Consider the following 12,930-nt stretch of genomic DNA (forward strand, 5'->3'; position numbering starts at 1 on the left):
CAGCCCAATATAGGTTCAGACTGAACCCAAGCTCAAAAGGTGAAAGGTGGGTGGTTCTAAAGGACATGGTTTATTGTGACACACCTTTTCAAATCATCCAACAGTAGGGATGGTCAGATGTTCGAATCAAACATAAGTTCGACACGAACATCGGGTGTTCGTTTGTTCGCAAACGAAATGAACATATGGGGCATTCGCGGCTAATTCGAGCGCCGAGGACCACCCCATAATGCACTGCGAGATCGCAGTGGATTGACAGGTGCTCTCCCAGCGCGATCTGCTGGGAGAGCCATGATTGGCCAAAGGCAGGGTGGCTCAGGGGGCTAAGTCCATGCCCCACACTATATAAGGCTGCTTACACGGTGGCGGTATGTAGTATGATAACGTGGCAATGTATTAATATATATATATACTGTGTAGACTGAATATACAGTTCATTCAGTGTAGACTATATATACAGTGCAGGCACAGTATATATATACAGTGCAGGCAGTGAAGAGTATATAATACAGTGCATTGAAGTGGTTAAGGGGAACCCTATGACAGAATAAAAAATAAAAAATAAATAACGGCATGGGGTCCCCCCCAAAATCCATACCAGGCCTTTTGGGTCAGAACCATCGGGCCTGGTATGGAATAGGGGGGGGGGAACCCCCGCTGAATTATTTCTTTGATTTTCCATCTATTTTGCCGGGAGCCAGCAATACATTACAGCCGCAAGCAAGTTTAACCACTTAAGGACCAGCCACGGCAGTTACACTGCGACAAGTTGGCTCCCTGGGCAATAAGCTGTAGCTGTACGTTGGCTGCTTTAAGACCTCTAGGGAGCACCCGCGTCGCGACGATGGAGCCAATGCGCGTGCCCACTGGTGCAATGTCAGCCGGGCACCCGTGATCACTCCTGAGAGAGACAGAATGGAGATCTGTCAATGTAAACAGACAGATCTCTGTTCTGTCAGGAGAGAGGAGACAAATCTACTGTTCATACTAAGTATGAACAGCGATCGGTCTCCTCCTCCAGGCAGTCCCATCATGTGCATGGAGGTACAGTGGTGGGGCAGATGAGAAAGGGGGAACATTGGTGGGGCAGATGAGCAGGGGGTTACAGTGGTGGGACAGAAGAGCAGGGTGATACAGTGGTGGGGCATATGTACAGAGGGTTACAGTGGTGGGACATATGAGCAGGGGGATACAGAGGTGGGGCAGATTTGCAGGGTATTACAGTGGTGGGGCAGATGAGCAGGGGTTACAGTGGTGGGGCAGATGTGCAGGGGTTACAGTGGTGGGACAGATGTACAGGGGTTACAGTGGTGGGGCAGATGAGAAAGGGGGTAAATTGTTGAGACAGATGAGCAAGGTGGTACGTGGTGGGGCAGATGAGCAGGGGGAATACAGTGGTGGAGCAGATGAGCAGGGGGTTCAGTGTTGGGGCAGAAAATAGAGCAGTGGGGCAGATGTGAAAGGAGGTGTATTGGTGGGACAGATGAGTAGGGGGGTAAAGAGGTGGGGCAGATGTGCAGGTATTACATTGATGGGGCAGATGTTCAGGGGTTACAGTGGTGGGGTAGATGAGAAAGAGGGTAAATTGTTGGGGCAGATGAGCAAGGTGGTACGTGGTGGGGCAGATGAGCAGCGGGGATGCAGTGGCGGAGCAGATGAGCAGGGGGTTCAGTGTTGGGTCAGAAAAACAGGGGGTAGAGCAGTGGGGCAGATGTGAAAGGAGGTGTATTGGTGGGACAGATGAGCAGAGGGTTACGGTGATGGGGCAGATGAGCATGGGGGTACAGTGGTGGGGCAGATGAGCAGGGGGTTCAGTGTTGGGGCAGAATAACAGGGGGTAGAGCAGTGGGGCAGATGTGAAAGGAGGTGTATTGGTGGGACAGATGAGCAGAGGGTTTACTGTGATGGGGCAGATGAGCATGGGGGTACAGTGGTGGGGCAGATGAGCAGGGGGTTCAGTGTTGGGGCAGAATAACAGGGGGTAGAGCAGTGGGGCAAATGTGAAAGGAGGTGTATTGGTGGGACAGATGAGCAGGGTATTACAGTGATGGGGCAGTTGTGCAGGGGTTACAGTGGTGGGGCAGATGTGCAGGGGTTACAGTGGTGGGGTAGATGGGAAAGGGGGTAAATTGTTGGGACAGATGAGCAAGGTGGTACGTGGTGGGGCAGATGAGCAGGGGGGATACAGTGGTGGAGCAGATGAGCAGGGGGTTCAGTGTTGGGGCAGAAAAACAGGGGGTAGAGCACTGGGGCAGATGGTGGGAGGTGTGATGGTGGGACAGATAAGTAGGGGGGTACAGTGGTGGGGCAGATGAGCAGGGTATTACAGTGGTGGGGCAGATGTGCAGGGGTTACAGTGGTGGAGCAGATGAGAAAGGGGGTAAATTGTTGGGGCAGATGAGCAATGTGGTACGTGGTGTATTGGTGGGACAGATGAGCAGGGTGGTTACAGTGGTGGGGCAGATGAGTATGGGGATACAGTGTTGGGGCAAATGTGCAGGGGTGTACAGTGGTGGGGCAGATGTGCAGGGGGGTACAGTGGTGGGGCAGATATGCAGGGGGTTACAGTGGTGGGACAGATGTGCAGGAGGTTACAATGTTGGGGCAGATGTGCAGGGGGGACAGTGGTGGGGCAGATGTGCAGGGGGGTGCAGTGGTGGGGCAGATATGCAGGGGGTTACAGTGGTGGGACAGATGTGCAGGAGGTTACAATGTTGGGGCAGATGTGCAGGGGGGTACAGTGGTGGGGCAGATGTGCAGGGGGGTACAGTGGTGGGGCAGATGTGCAGGGGGGTACAGTGCTGGGGCAGATGCGCAGGGGGGTACAGTGGTGGGGCAGATGAGCAGGGGGTTACAGTGGTGGGGCAGATGAGCAGGGGGGTACAGTGGTGGGGCAGATGAGCAGGGGGGTACAGTGCTGGGGCAGATGCGCAGGGGGTACAGTGGTGGGGCAGATGAGCAGGGGGTACAGTGGTGGGGCAGATGAGCAGGGGGGTACAGTGCTGGGGCAGATGCGCAGGGGGGTACAGTGGTGGGGCAGATGAGCAGGGGGTTACAGTGGTGGGGCAGATGAGCAGGGGGGTACAGTGGTGGGCCAGATGTGCAGAAGGTTACAGTGCTGGGGCAGATGAGCAGGGGGGTACAGTGGTGGGGCAGATGAGCAGGGGGGTACAGTGGTGGGGCAGATGAGCAGGGGGGTACAGTGGTGGGGCAGATGTGCAGGGGGGTACAGTGGTGGGGCAAAAGAGCAGGGGGGTACAGTGGTGAAACAGATTTTCAGAGGGGACAGTGGTGGGTCTGATGTGCAGGGGGGTACAGTGGTGAAACAGATTTTCAGAGGGGACAGTGGTGGGTCTGATGTGCAGGGGGGACAGTGGTGGGTCTGATGTGCAGGGGGGACAGTGGTGGGTCTGATGTGCAGGGGGGACAGTGATCTGAGGTGTGAAGTTGCATAAATTGGGGCTGATCTGAAGCGTGACAGTGCAGGATATTAATTTCTCACTACTAAGGTACTTTACAGCATTTACTGTTGTTCTAAAATCGGCACGCTCAATTTCTTTGAAAACATTTTTTGGCACGCTCTGCTCAAAGGGCTGCCTACCCCTGAGTGATGACTTTTCCTTTCTAAATGTTACAATGTTATAATTTGTACAAACCCTGAAGTTTGTTTATGCACAGAAATAAATATTTTTTTTCCTCCACATTCTTCCCTATGGAGAACAGTCATTTTATTTGATAAACATTTGTCTGCTATTTTTGAAAAAATCTCTGATGAGGGGGACTGACCTTTGACCTTCCAGTCTTAGATCATAGAAGAGACTTGATAAAAGGATAGAAGAAGATATCCGGTGTAGCTATGCTAAACGTTTGGAGATGTGGAAGCAATCGCATATCTCACCGATATTTTCTAAATAAAAATAATGCGCCGGTCGCGGCTTGCGTTTCCTTACAGATCCCCCGGATCGCGAGGGGTTAAGTGCATGTCAGTGACGGTGATGATTTAAATGAGTTTAATATTTCTGTACCTTTCTGCGAAGCCCTCCCCTCTCCCCCCCCCCCCCCATCACTTCATTCCGGTTTCCATGACAATGTGATTTTCCAGTCTCGGTATAAAACAAAAGATAATATTTTTTCCAGGCCTCCCTAAATAGGAAAATAATAAGCAGATTTAGTGCTTCATCTACAATATGCTTTTTTTATTTCGAGAAGGATGTATAAAGTTTGCAAAGCACCTCAATAACATCATAGACTGCGGGCGCCTGTATATTAAATCCAATATATACTTTATTCTGCATATCTCTCTTTTCTTAGTGAGGATAAAACATTTGTTTGCTGGCCAATGTATTGAGAAAGATCAGTTACATGTATAAAATTGGAGTAGAAAGTGATCCCTGGAGAAGGCATTTCAATCTACATTTAGGTCAGTCTTAAATGTATTAAAGGTGAACTCCAAGCAGTAAGGGCCAGATTCACGTAGAATCGCGGCGGCGTAACGTATCCTAGATACGTTACACCGCCGCAATTTTTCATCGCAAGTGCCTGATTCACAAAGCACTTGCGATGAAAACCTACGCCGGCGGCCTCCGGCGTAAGGCGGGCCAATTTAAATGGGCGTGTGCCATTTAAATTAGGCGCGCTCCCGCGCCGGACCTACCGCGCATGCTCCGTTTCCGAACTCCCGCCGTGCTTTGCGCGCCGTGACGTCATTTTTTTGAACGGCGACGCGCGTAGCGTACTTCCGTATTCCCGGACGGCTTACGCAAACGACGTTGATTTTTAAATTTCGACGCGGGAATGACGGCCATACTTTAGACAGCAATACACTTGCTGACTAAAGTTAAGGCACCAAAAAAAAGTGTAACTTTGCGACGGGAAACTTGACTAGCGGCAACGTAGCGAACGCGAAAAACCGGCGTGGATCCGCCGTAACTCCTAATTTGCATACCCGACGCTGGTTTACGACGCGAACTCCCCCCAGTGGCGGCCGCGGTACTGCATCCTAAGATCCGACAGTGTAAAACAATTACACCTGTCGGATCTTCTGGCTATCTATGCGTAACTGATTCTATGAATCAGTCGCATAGATAGAAACAGAGATACGACGGCGTATCAGGAGAAACGCTGTCGTATCTCATTTGTGAATCTGGCCCTAAATTCTTTATTAAATATACTTCTCAATAACCGAAAAGATTATAAATCCACTTTGTGTGTATCAAATGCCTCTGCAAACCCAGATATTACATTGACATGACATCATCACTGTGCTGTACGTAGCCTGTGCAGGAGGGGGCGGAGACAGGACCAGTCACCCTGCACAAAGAGGGAGAGCAGCAGTGAGCGGTCTTTATTACAGGAAGATCCTACACAGAGGGAAAGTCTCATTCCGCGTACACATGATCGTTTTTCGGCATAAAAAAAACCAAATGGGCAGATTCACGTAGATCTGCGGCGGCGTAACGTATCGTATTAACGTTACGCCGCCGCAAGTTTTACGGGCAAGTGCTTGATTCACAAAGCACTTGCCTGTAAAGTTGCGGCGGCGTAGCGTAAATCCCCCGGCGCAAGCCCGCCTAATTCAAATGATCCGGGTAGGGAGCGTGGATCATTTAAATTAGGCGCGTTCCCGCGCCGAACGTACTGCGCATGCGCCGTTTCTAAATTTTCCCGACGTGCATTGCACTAAATGACGTCGCAAGGACGTCATTGGTTTCGACGTGAACATAAATGGCGTCCAGCCCCATTCACGGACGAGTTATGCAAACAACGTAAAATTTTCAAATTTAGACACGGGAACGACGGCCATACTTAACATTGAGTACGCCACCTAGGGGGCATGTTTATCTTTACGCCGCGTATCTCTTACGGAAATGGCGTAAATTTACTGCGACGGGCAATCGTACGTTCGTGAATCGGCGTAACGACTAATTTTCATATTTTACGCCGACCGCAATGGAAGCGCCACCTAGTGGCCAGCGTAAATATTGCACCCTAAGATACGACGGCGCAGGCTGTCGTATCTTAGGCATGTTTAAGTGTATCTCAGTTTGAGAATACATTTAGACATACGACGAGCTTAGATTCGGAGTTACGCCGGCGTAACTCTTTGAGAATCTGGCCCAAAGTTTTTAAAAACTTAATTTAAAATGATCGTGTGGGGGCTTCACATCGTTTTTCGGCTTCTGAAAAATTCGAACATGTTGCATTTTTTCACAACGTTTTTTAAAATGTCGTTTTTTGTGTTGTTAAAAATGATCGTGTGTGGGCAAAAACGAAGTTTTAAACCTGCGCATGCCCAGAAGCAAGTTATGAGACGGGAGCGCTCGTTCAGGTAAAACTACCGTTTATAATGAAGTAAGCACATTCATCACGCTGTAACAGACAAAAAAGCGCGAATCGTCTTTTACTAACAAGGAATCAGCTAAAAGCAGCCCAAAGGCGAATAGAACTTCCCCTTTAGAGGGCCGTTGTACGTGGTGTACGTCACCGCGCTTTGTTCATAATTTTTCAAAAACGATGGTGTGTGGGCAACGTCGTTTTTAATGATGAAGTTGGAAAAACTTCGTTTTTTGGACATGCTGAAAAACTTCGTTTTTTTTTCATGCCGAAAAAAGATCGTGTGTACGCGGCATCACACTGGATTACTGCACAGATCTGGTGGAAATACACAGAGCTCACCAAGGTTCAAGTAGGAATACACATGACCCTTATATTTGGGTAATATTTGCATGTCCTGTAGTTCAGCTTTAAGTAAGTGAAATTTTGGGGGGACCCAGGTAAGCTGAGTGTGTTGAATACTTCAAAGTGGAACTGTATGGCTGAAATCGCATTCGCACCAAAATGGTGCAGGGCCCTTTTTTTGGTCCGCACTGGAATCGGATCGCATGGGTGTTCACACCTATGCAATCCAATTCTTGCACTATTTCACAGTTCGCACTGCGATCTGCGAACCGATCTGGGGGTGTCATTAACTTTACTTTGACACCCCAGCAGTTCGCAAATGTCATTGTGAACCACGGTGTGATTCAGGTGTGATGTGGGAACCCGCACTGAATTCCCGCATCGCACCAGCGTGAACTGAGCCGGAGGTTTCACTAAGGCCGGTTTCACACTGAGGCGTGGACCCGTGGTGACAATATAGCCGCGCTACTTGTAGCGCGGCTATACCATCGTGTTTACCGCGATATTCGGGCACTAGCGGTGAGGTTTTAACCCCCGCTAGCGGCCGAAAAAGGGTTAATACCGCCCGCGTTGCGGCGGTATTACCGCGGTATTACCGCGCTTTCCCATTGATTTCAATGGGAAGGCGCGGTATAGGAGCGGTGAACACACCGCTCCTATACCGCGGTAAAGATACGGCTAGGAGGACTTTTGGAGCGCTCCTGCTAGCGCATCGCTTCAATGTGAAAGCCTTCGGGCTTTCACATTGAAGAGTACAGGGCATGATTTTTCATGCGGTATAGCAGCGCTATTTTTAGCGCTGTACCGCATGAAAAACGTCCCAATGTGAAAGGGGCCATAAAGATGGTGGATGGAGATTGAGGGAACCACCGAGGTGAATGGTTATCAGTTAAAGTATTTAGCACATAGTGTGTTGCGGCATTTGAGTAATTTATCCACAGTACTGGTCAAAATCATTTAAAAAGAAAGTGAAAAAAAAAATGAAAAAATATATATATTTAAAATATATTACATTTTTTTTATTGAACTGTCTACTTTTCAAAAAGTGGTCATATGGGGGTCTTTGTACTGTCCTGGCATTTTCTGGGCTCAAGAAATGAGACAGGCCATCAGGACTTATTGATTTTCACATATATACTATGGCCCGGGTTCACAAAGACTTACGCCGACGTATATAATGATACGCCGCGTAAGTCCACGGATGCGCCGTCGTATCTATGCCCCTAATTCACGGTACAAGATACGCCTGAATTTTGACTTCCCATGACCGACGTTAGTCTCCTGTGCCGTCGTATCTTGTGCTTCCATTGATTTACGCGTCAAATATGTAAATGAGCGAGATACGCCGATTCACGAACGTACTTGCGCCCGTCGCAGTAAGCTAAACCGTTTACGTAAGGCGTACGTCTGGCGTAAAGATAAGCCACCAAAAAGCTGGTCTAAGTATGTTAGGGTATGGACGTCGGAACTGCCGTCGGATTTTACGTTGTTTACGTAAGTCGTACGTGAATGGGGCTGGGCGTAGGTTACGTTCACGTCGTTGCCATTGAGCCGTCGTATCTTAGAGTGTAAATTCGACATGATTCTGAGAATGCGCGCGCATGCGCCGTTCGTTCGGCGCTTTAATTACATGGGGTCACGATTCATTTTAATACAACACGCCCACTACCTGCCTACTTTGAATTAGGCGGGCTTACGCCGGCCCATTTACGCTGTAACTTAGGGAGCAAGTGCTTTGTGAATACTGGCCTTGCCTCTCTATGTTACGTCGGCGTAGTGCATATGAGCTGCGCTACGCCCGCTCAAATATACGCCGCTCTACCTGAATCCGGCTATATATTACCAAAAGTATTGGGACACCTGCTTTTACACGCACATGAACTTTATTAGCATCCCAGTCTTAGTCCGTAGGGTTCAATATTGAGTTGGCTATCCCTTTGCAGCTATAACAGCTTCAACTCTTCTGGGAAGGCTGTCCACCAGGTTTAGGAGTGTGTCTATGGGAATGTTTGACCATTCTTCCAGAAGTGCATTTGTGGAGTCAGGCACTGATGTTGGAGGTGAAGGCCTGGCTCGCAGTCACCGCTCTAATTCATCTCTAAGGCCTCGTACACACGACCGAACATGTCTGCTGAAACTGGCCCGCAGACCAGTTTCAGCGGACATGTTCGGTCGTCTGTACGTCCGACCGGACAATTTTCCGGCGGATCGGACAGGTTTCCAGCGGACAAATGTTTCTTAGCATGCTAAGAAACATGTCCGCTGGAAGCCTGTCCGTCGGACATGTTCGGTCGTCTGTACGACTTACCGGACATGTCCGCTCAGCCGAAAGCCCTCGCATGCGTCGAAATGATTCGACGCATGCGTGGAAGCATTGACCTTCCAGGGTCGCGCACGTCGCTGTGTCATCATCGCGGGGATGGCGCGGCCACATCACCGCGTATCCTGTCCGCGGGGATTTTGGTTTGATGGTGTGTACAACCATCAGACCAAAATTCGGCAGCAGACATGTCTGATGAAATCAGTCCGGGGGACCGTTTTCATCGGACAGTCCGTCCGTGTGTACGAGGCCTAAGGTGTTCTATCGGGTTTAGGTGCAGGTCAGTCAAGTTCCTCCACCCCAAACTCGTTCATCCATGTCTTTATGGACCTTGTTTTGTGCACTTTTCCAAATCATTTGGTGGACAAGGGGTTATAATGTGGGGTTGTTTTTCAGGGGTTGGGCTACTTTTTTTTTTAACAGAAACAACTAAACATTTTTAAACTTTTAATAAAAAAAAAACAGCAGTGATTAAATAGCACCAAATAGCTCTCCATGACATCATATTCCACTTATCAGAGTCTTCCCATCACATCTGTGTTCCCCCATCACAACAGTGTCCCTCCATCATATAAAAGTCCCCTACCCCCAATCACTTCTCTCATGCATCTCTAATCTAGGGCAAACTGGGTCTCATTCTCATGGCACCCTGGGGAAACCCAAATGGCAACCTGGTCGGGAAACACCACTAATTGGTAGATAAAGAAGGGTTTTGAAGTACAATCAACCAATTGTGACAACCAGGGACATTTTTAAGGACACACATTTCCAGGGACGATTTCTTAAAACCAGTTGATAAATGTACAAGTTTTCCGCTAGCAAACAAGAGAAATGTCAGACTCTCAGTGCTCCTGCATATCTCTGCATTCGGCTACACCAAGGTTTAATGGACACTCTCTGACTGATGTATTGAATGTCATTAAATATTAAACAAAGCCATAATTAATAAAGCATATATGAATCGGAAATTGAACGGGAATAGAGATAATGATATTTTTCCTTGCACTGACATGTCTGTGATAGAGAGATAAATGGTCATCTGCACTCAGAAGAGACCATGTATTGATTTACTATAAACAGGCACTGCATGTGGACACGAAGCGCAATCAGGCATTTCAGATACCTGTGGAGTAGATAAGACAAGATGTGGCATCATAGATATCTAAAGGGTTAGGCCTTCCTACCATTGATGGGGTTCTATTGAGGACGATATTTGTCTGGACTTGTATGTTCTCTCTGTTTTTTAGCAAATTTTCCATGGGTGTGTTTTGAGGGTGTGTATAGGCTGCAGGCAACGCTGTATCCTGGCCTAGGCCAACAAGGCCCATGCCTAGGGCATTACTTTGCAGGGTGGCAGCACAGAAAGAGTCCCCACCGGCCTGCCCTACACTGTTAGTGTAATGCAAGCTGCTTCTAATTTTGACTGTCGCATCATCCTGGACCACAAACCTTCCTCACTGTGTTATATGTTTTCTGCTGCACCATTGGCATGATTATATCTTCTTTGTCCTCTCCATAAAGTTATCAGAAACTCGTGCTTAAAGTTGAACTATAGGCAACACTTTTTTCTTTCATTTTGGATAGAGTAAGGGAGGGTTAAAGTCCCTGTCAGTTTATTTTCTACCATCCCTGTCCCATTGCAGAGATTTTCCTTCACTTCCTGCCCCATAGCAAAACAGGAAGTGAGAGGAAATCTATGCAAGTTAAGGGGATCCAATCCCCCCAGGGCCTAAGAACTAGTGTCCCCACTCGAAAATTTCAGGGGTGTTTTAAACAGAAAGGGGTGTAGTCTTGACAGGAAGGGGTGGGTCATATTTAAATAAGGGGGTGCACGAGTTTAGTCAGGCCTAGGGCAGCACAAAACCTAAATACACTACTGGCTGCAGGGATCCTAACGTGAACCTCCACAATTGGGTTTTAAGCAAGAATCTGAGCATTCAATCCATTAAGTGACCATGTGACCACAGGGTCCAAAGTAAACAAAGCCCACTGAAAAAATGAAGATGTTGTAATGTCTACTTACCTTTCTGGTGGCCCATGTTTTAATACTCCACCTGCTCAGTATAAGGCCGCTATGAGCAGCCCAGATCCCACATGATTGCTGTGTGATCACATGACACGTAGTATACAATAGTCATGCTTGGAATCCAATCACAGCATCACAATAGTAAATAATGAGTCATAACTGTTAAAATATTTGCTGTTACGATGATCATCACCGATCATCAAACGCAAATGTTATTTATTAGGGTTGTCCCGATACTAGTATCGGTATCGGGACCGATACCGAGCATTTGCGCGAGTACTTGTGCTCGCGCAAATGCTCCCGATGCCTGACCCGATACTTAGAGGCGTAACTAGAACTTTCAGGGCCCCTGTACAAGAAACCATGAAGGGCCCCCCTAACCTATTGATCCCCAGGCCCTTTGCTTCAGTCCCGGGGGCCCTTCCCTCTGCGCCCAGGTCCCTCCCCACTGATCCCAAGGCCCATGGGGCCCTTTGTTACGGTCCTGCAGCAGGACTCTTTCATATGTAGTGCAGCAGACCCCCTTCCTGCCTTCTTGGGGCCCCGCTCCACGGTGGCTAGCTCTATCTTTGCGACCCTGGTAGTTCTGCCACTGCAATATGATGCCTTGAAATATGTAGCAGTGTACTGCAAAGCTTGTTGGTGTGCCATTTAAAACAAATGGCAAAGCAAGGCAGCAAGGCAAAGATGTAAATACAATTTAAACCACTTTAGCCCCGGAAGGATTTACCCCCTTAATGACCAGAGCATTTTTTGCGATACGGCACTGCGTCGCTTTAACTGACAACTGCACGGTCGTGCGACGTGGCGCCTAAACAAAATTGACGTCCTTTTTTCCCCCACAAATAGAGCTTTCTTTTGGTGGTATTTAATCACCCCCTTGCAGTTTCTATTTTTTGCGCTATAAACAAAAAAAACTATATTTTTTACTTTTTGCTATAATAAATATCCCCCCCCCCCCCAAAAAAAATATATATATATATATATATAAAAAAAATGTCTTCCTCAGTTTAGGCCGATATGTATTTTTCTACTAATAATAAGCCTATATTGATTGGTTTGCGCAAAAGTTATAGCGTCTACAAAATAGGGGATAGATTTATGGCATTTCTATTATATTGTATTATCTGCGGTGGATAGATCGGACACTATTTTGGGACCATTAACATTTATACAGCGATCAGTGCTATATAAAAAAAACTGTGATCTGTGCAAATGTCACTGGCAGGGAAGGGGTTAAACACTAGGGGGCGATCAAGGGGTTAAGTGTGTTCCCTTTGTGTGTTCTAACTGTAGGGGGGATGGGCTCACTAGAACATGACAGAGATCATTGCTCCCGATCACTGGAAACAGTAGACCCCTGTCATGTTGCTAGGCAGAATAGGGAAATGCCTTTGTCTCCCTGTTCTGCCTCTCCACGCCCCCGATCGCGGGCCACCGGCGGACATAGAGTCAGCGGGACCCGCGGGCATGCTCCTGCCGCACGCGTGCGCCGTCTAACCTGCGATGACAGAGGGACATACTGGTATGCCCATTTGCGCAGCCGTGCCATTCTGCCGTCATATATCATCGCGAGTCTGTTGGCAAGCGGTTAATAGATCAGCATCAATACTGTATGCCAGATTTTGAACACCCAAAGATATTACATCAGAATTCTAAAATATTATCTTAGATATAATTCTGCATGTCTGATATGTCAGATTTTTTTTATCAGATATTATTCTGAGATGATATGTGGGAATTCAGATTTTTCTTAGAATTTGGACTCCTCTGTATTAAATAGCTCTACCTTTACAGATTACAGTTAATCATAGTAAAGTGTTTGTTTAGATGGGAAATCTACTTTAATACTAATCTAACATCAAAATATTTTTTAGTAAAGTTCTACCTTTTTCATCTGAAACTA

This window comes from Rana temporaria, chromosome 12 (genome assembly GCF_905171775.1).
Source record: "Rana temporaria chromosome 12, aRanTem1.1, whole genome shotgun sequence".
Taxonomy (NCBI): Eukaryota; Metazoa; Chordata; class Amphibia; order Anura; family Ranidae; genus Rana; species Rana temporaria.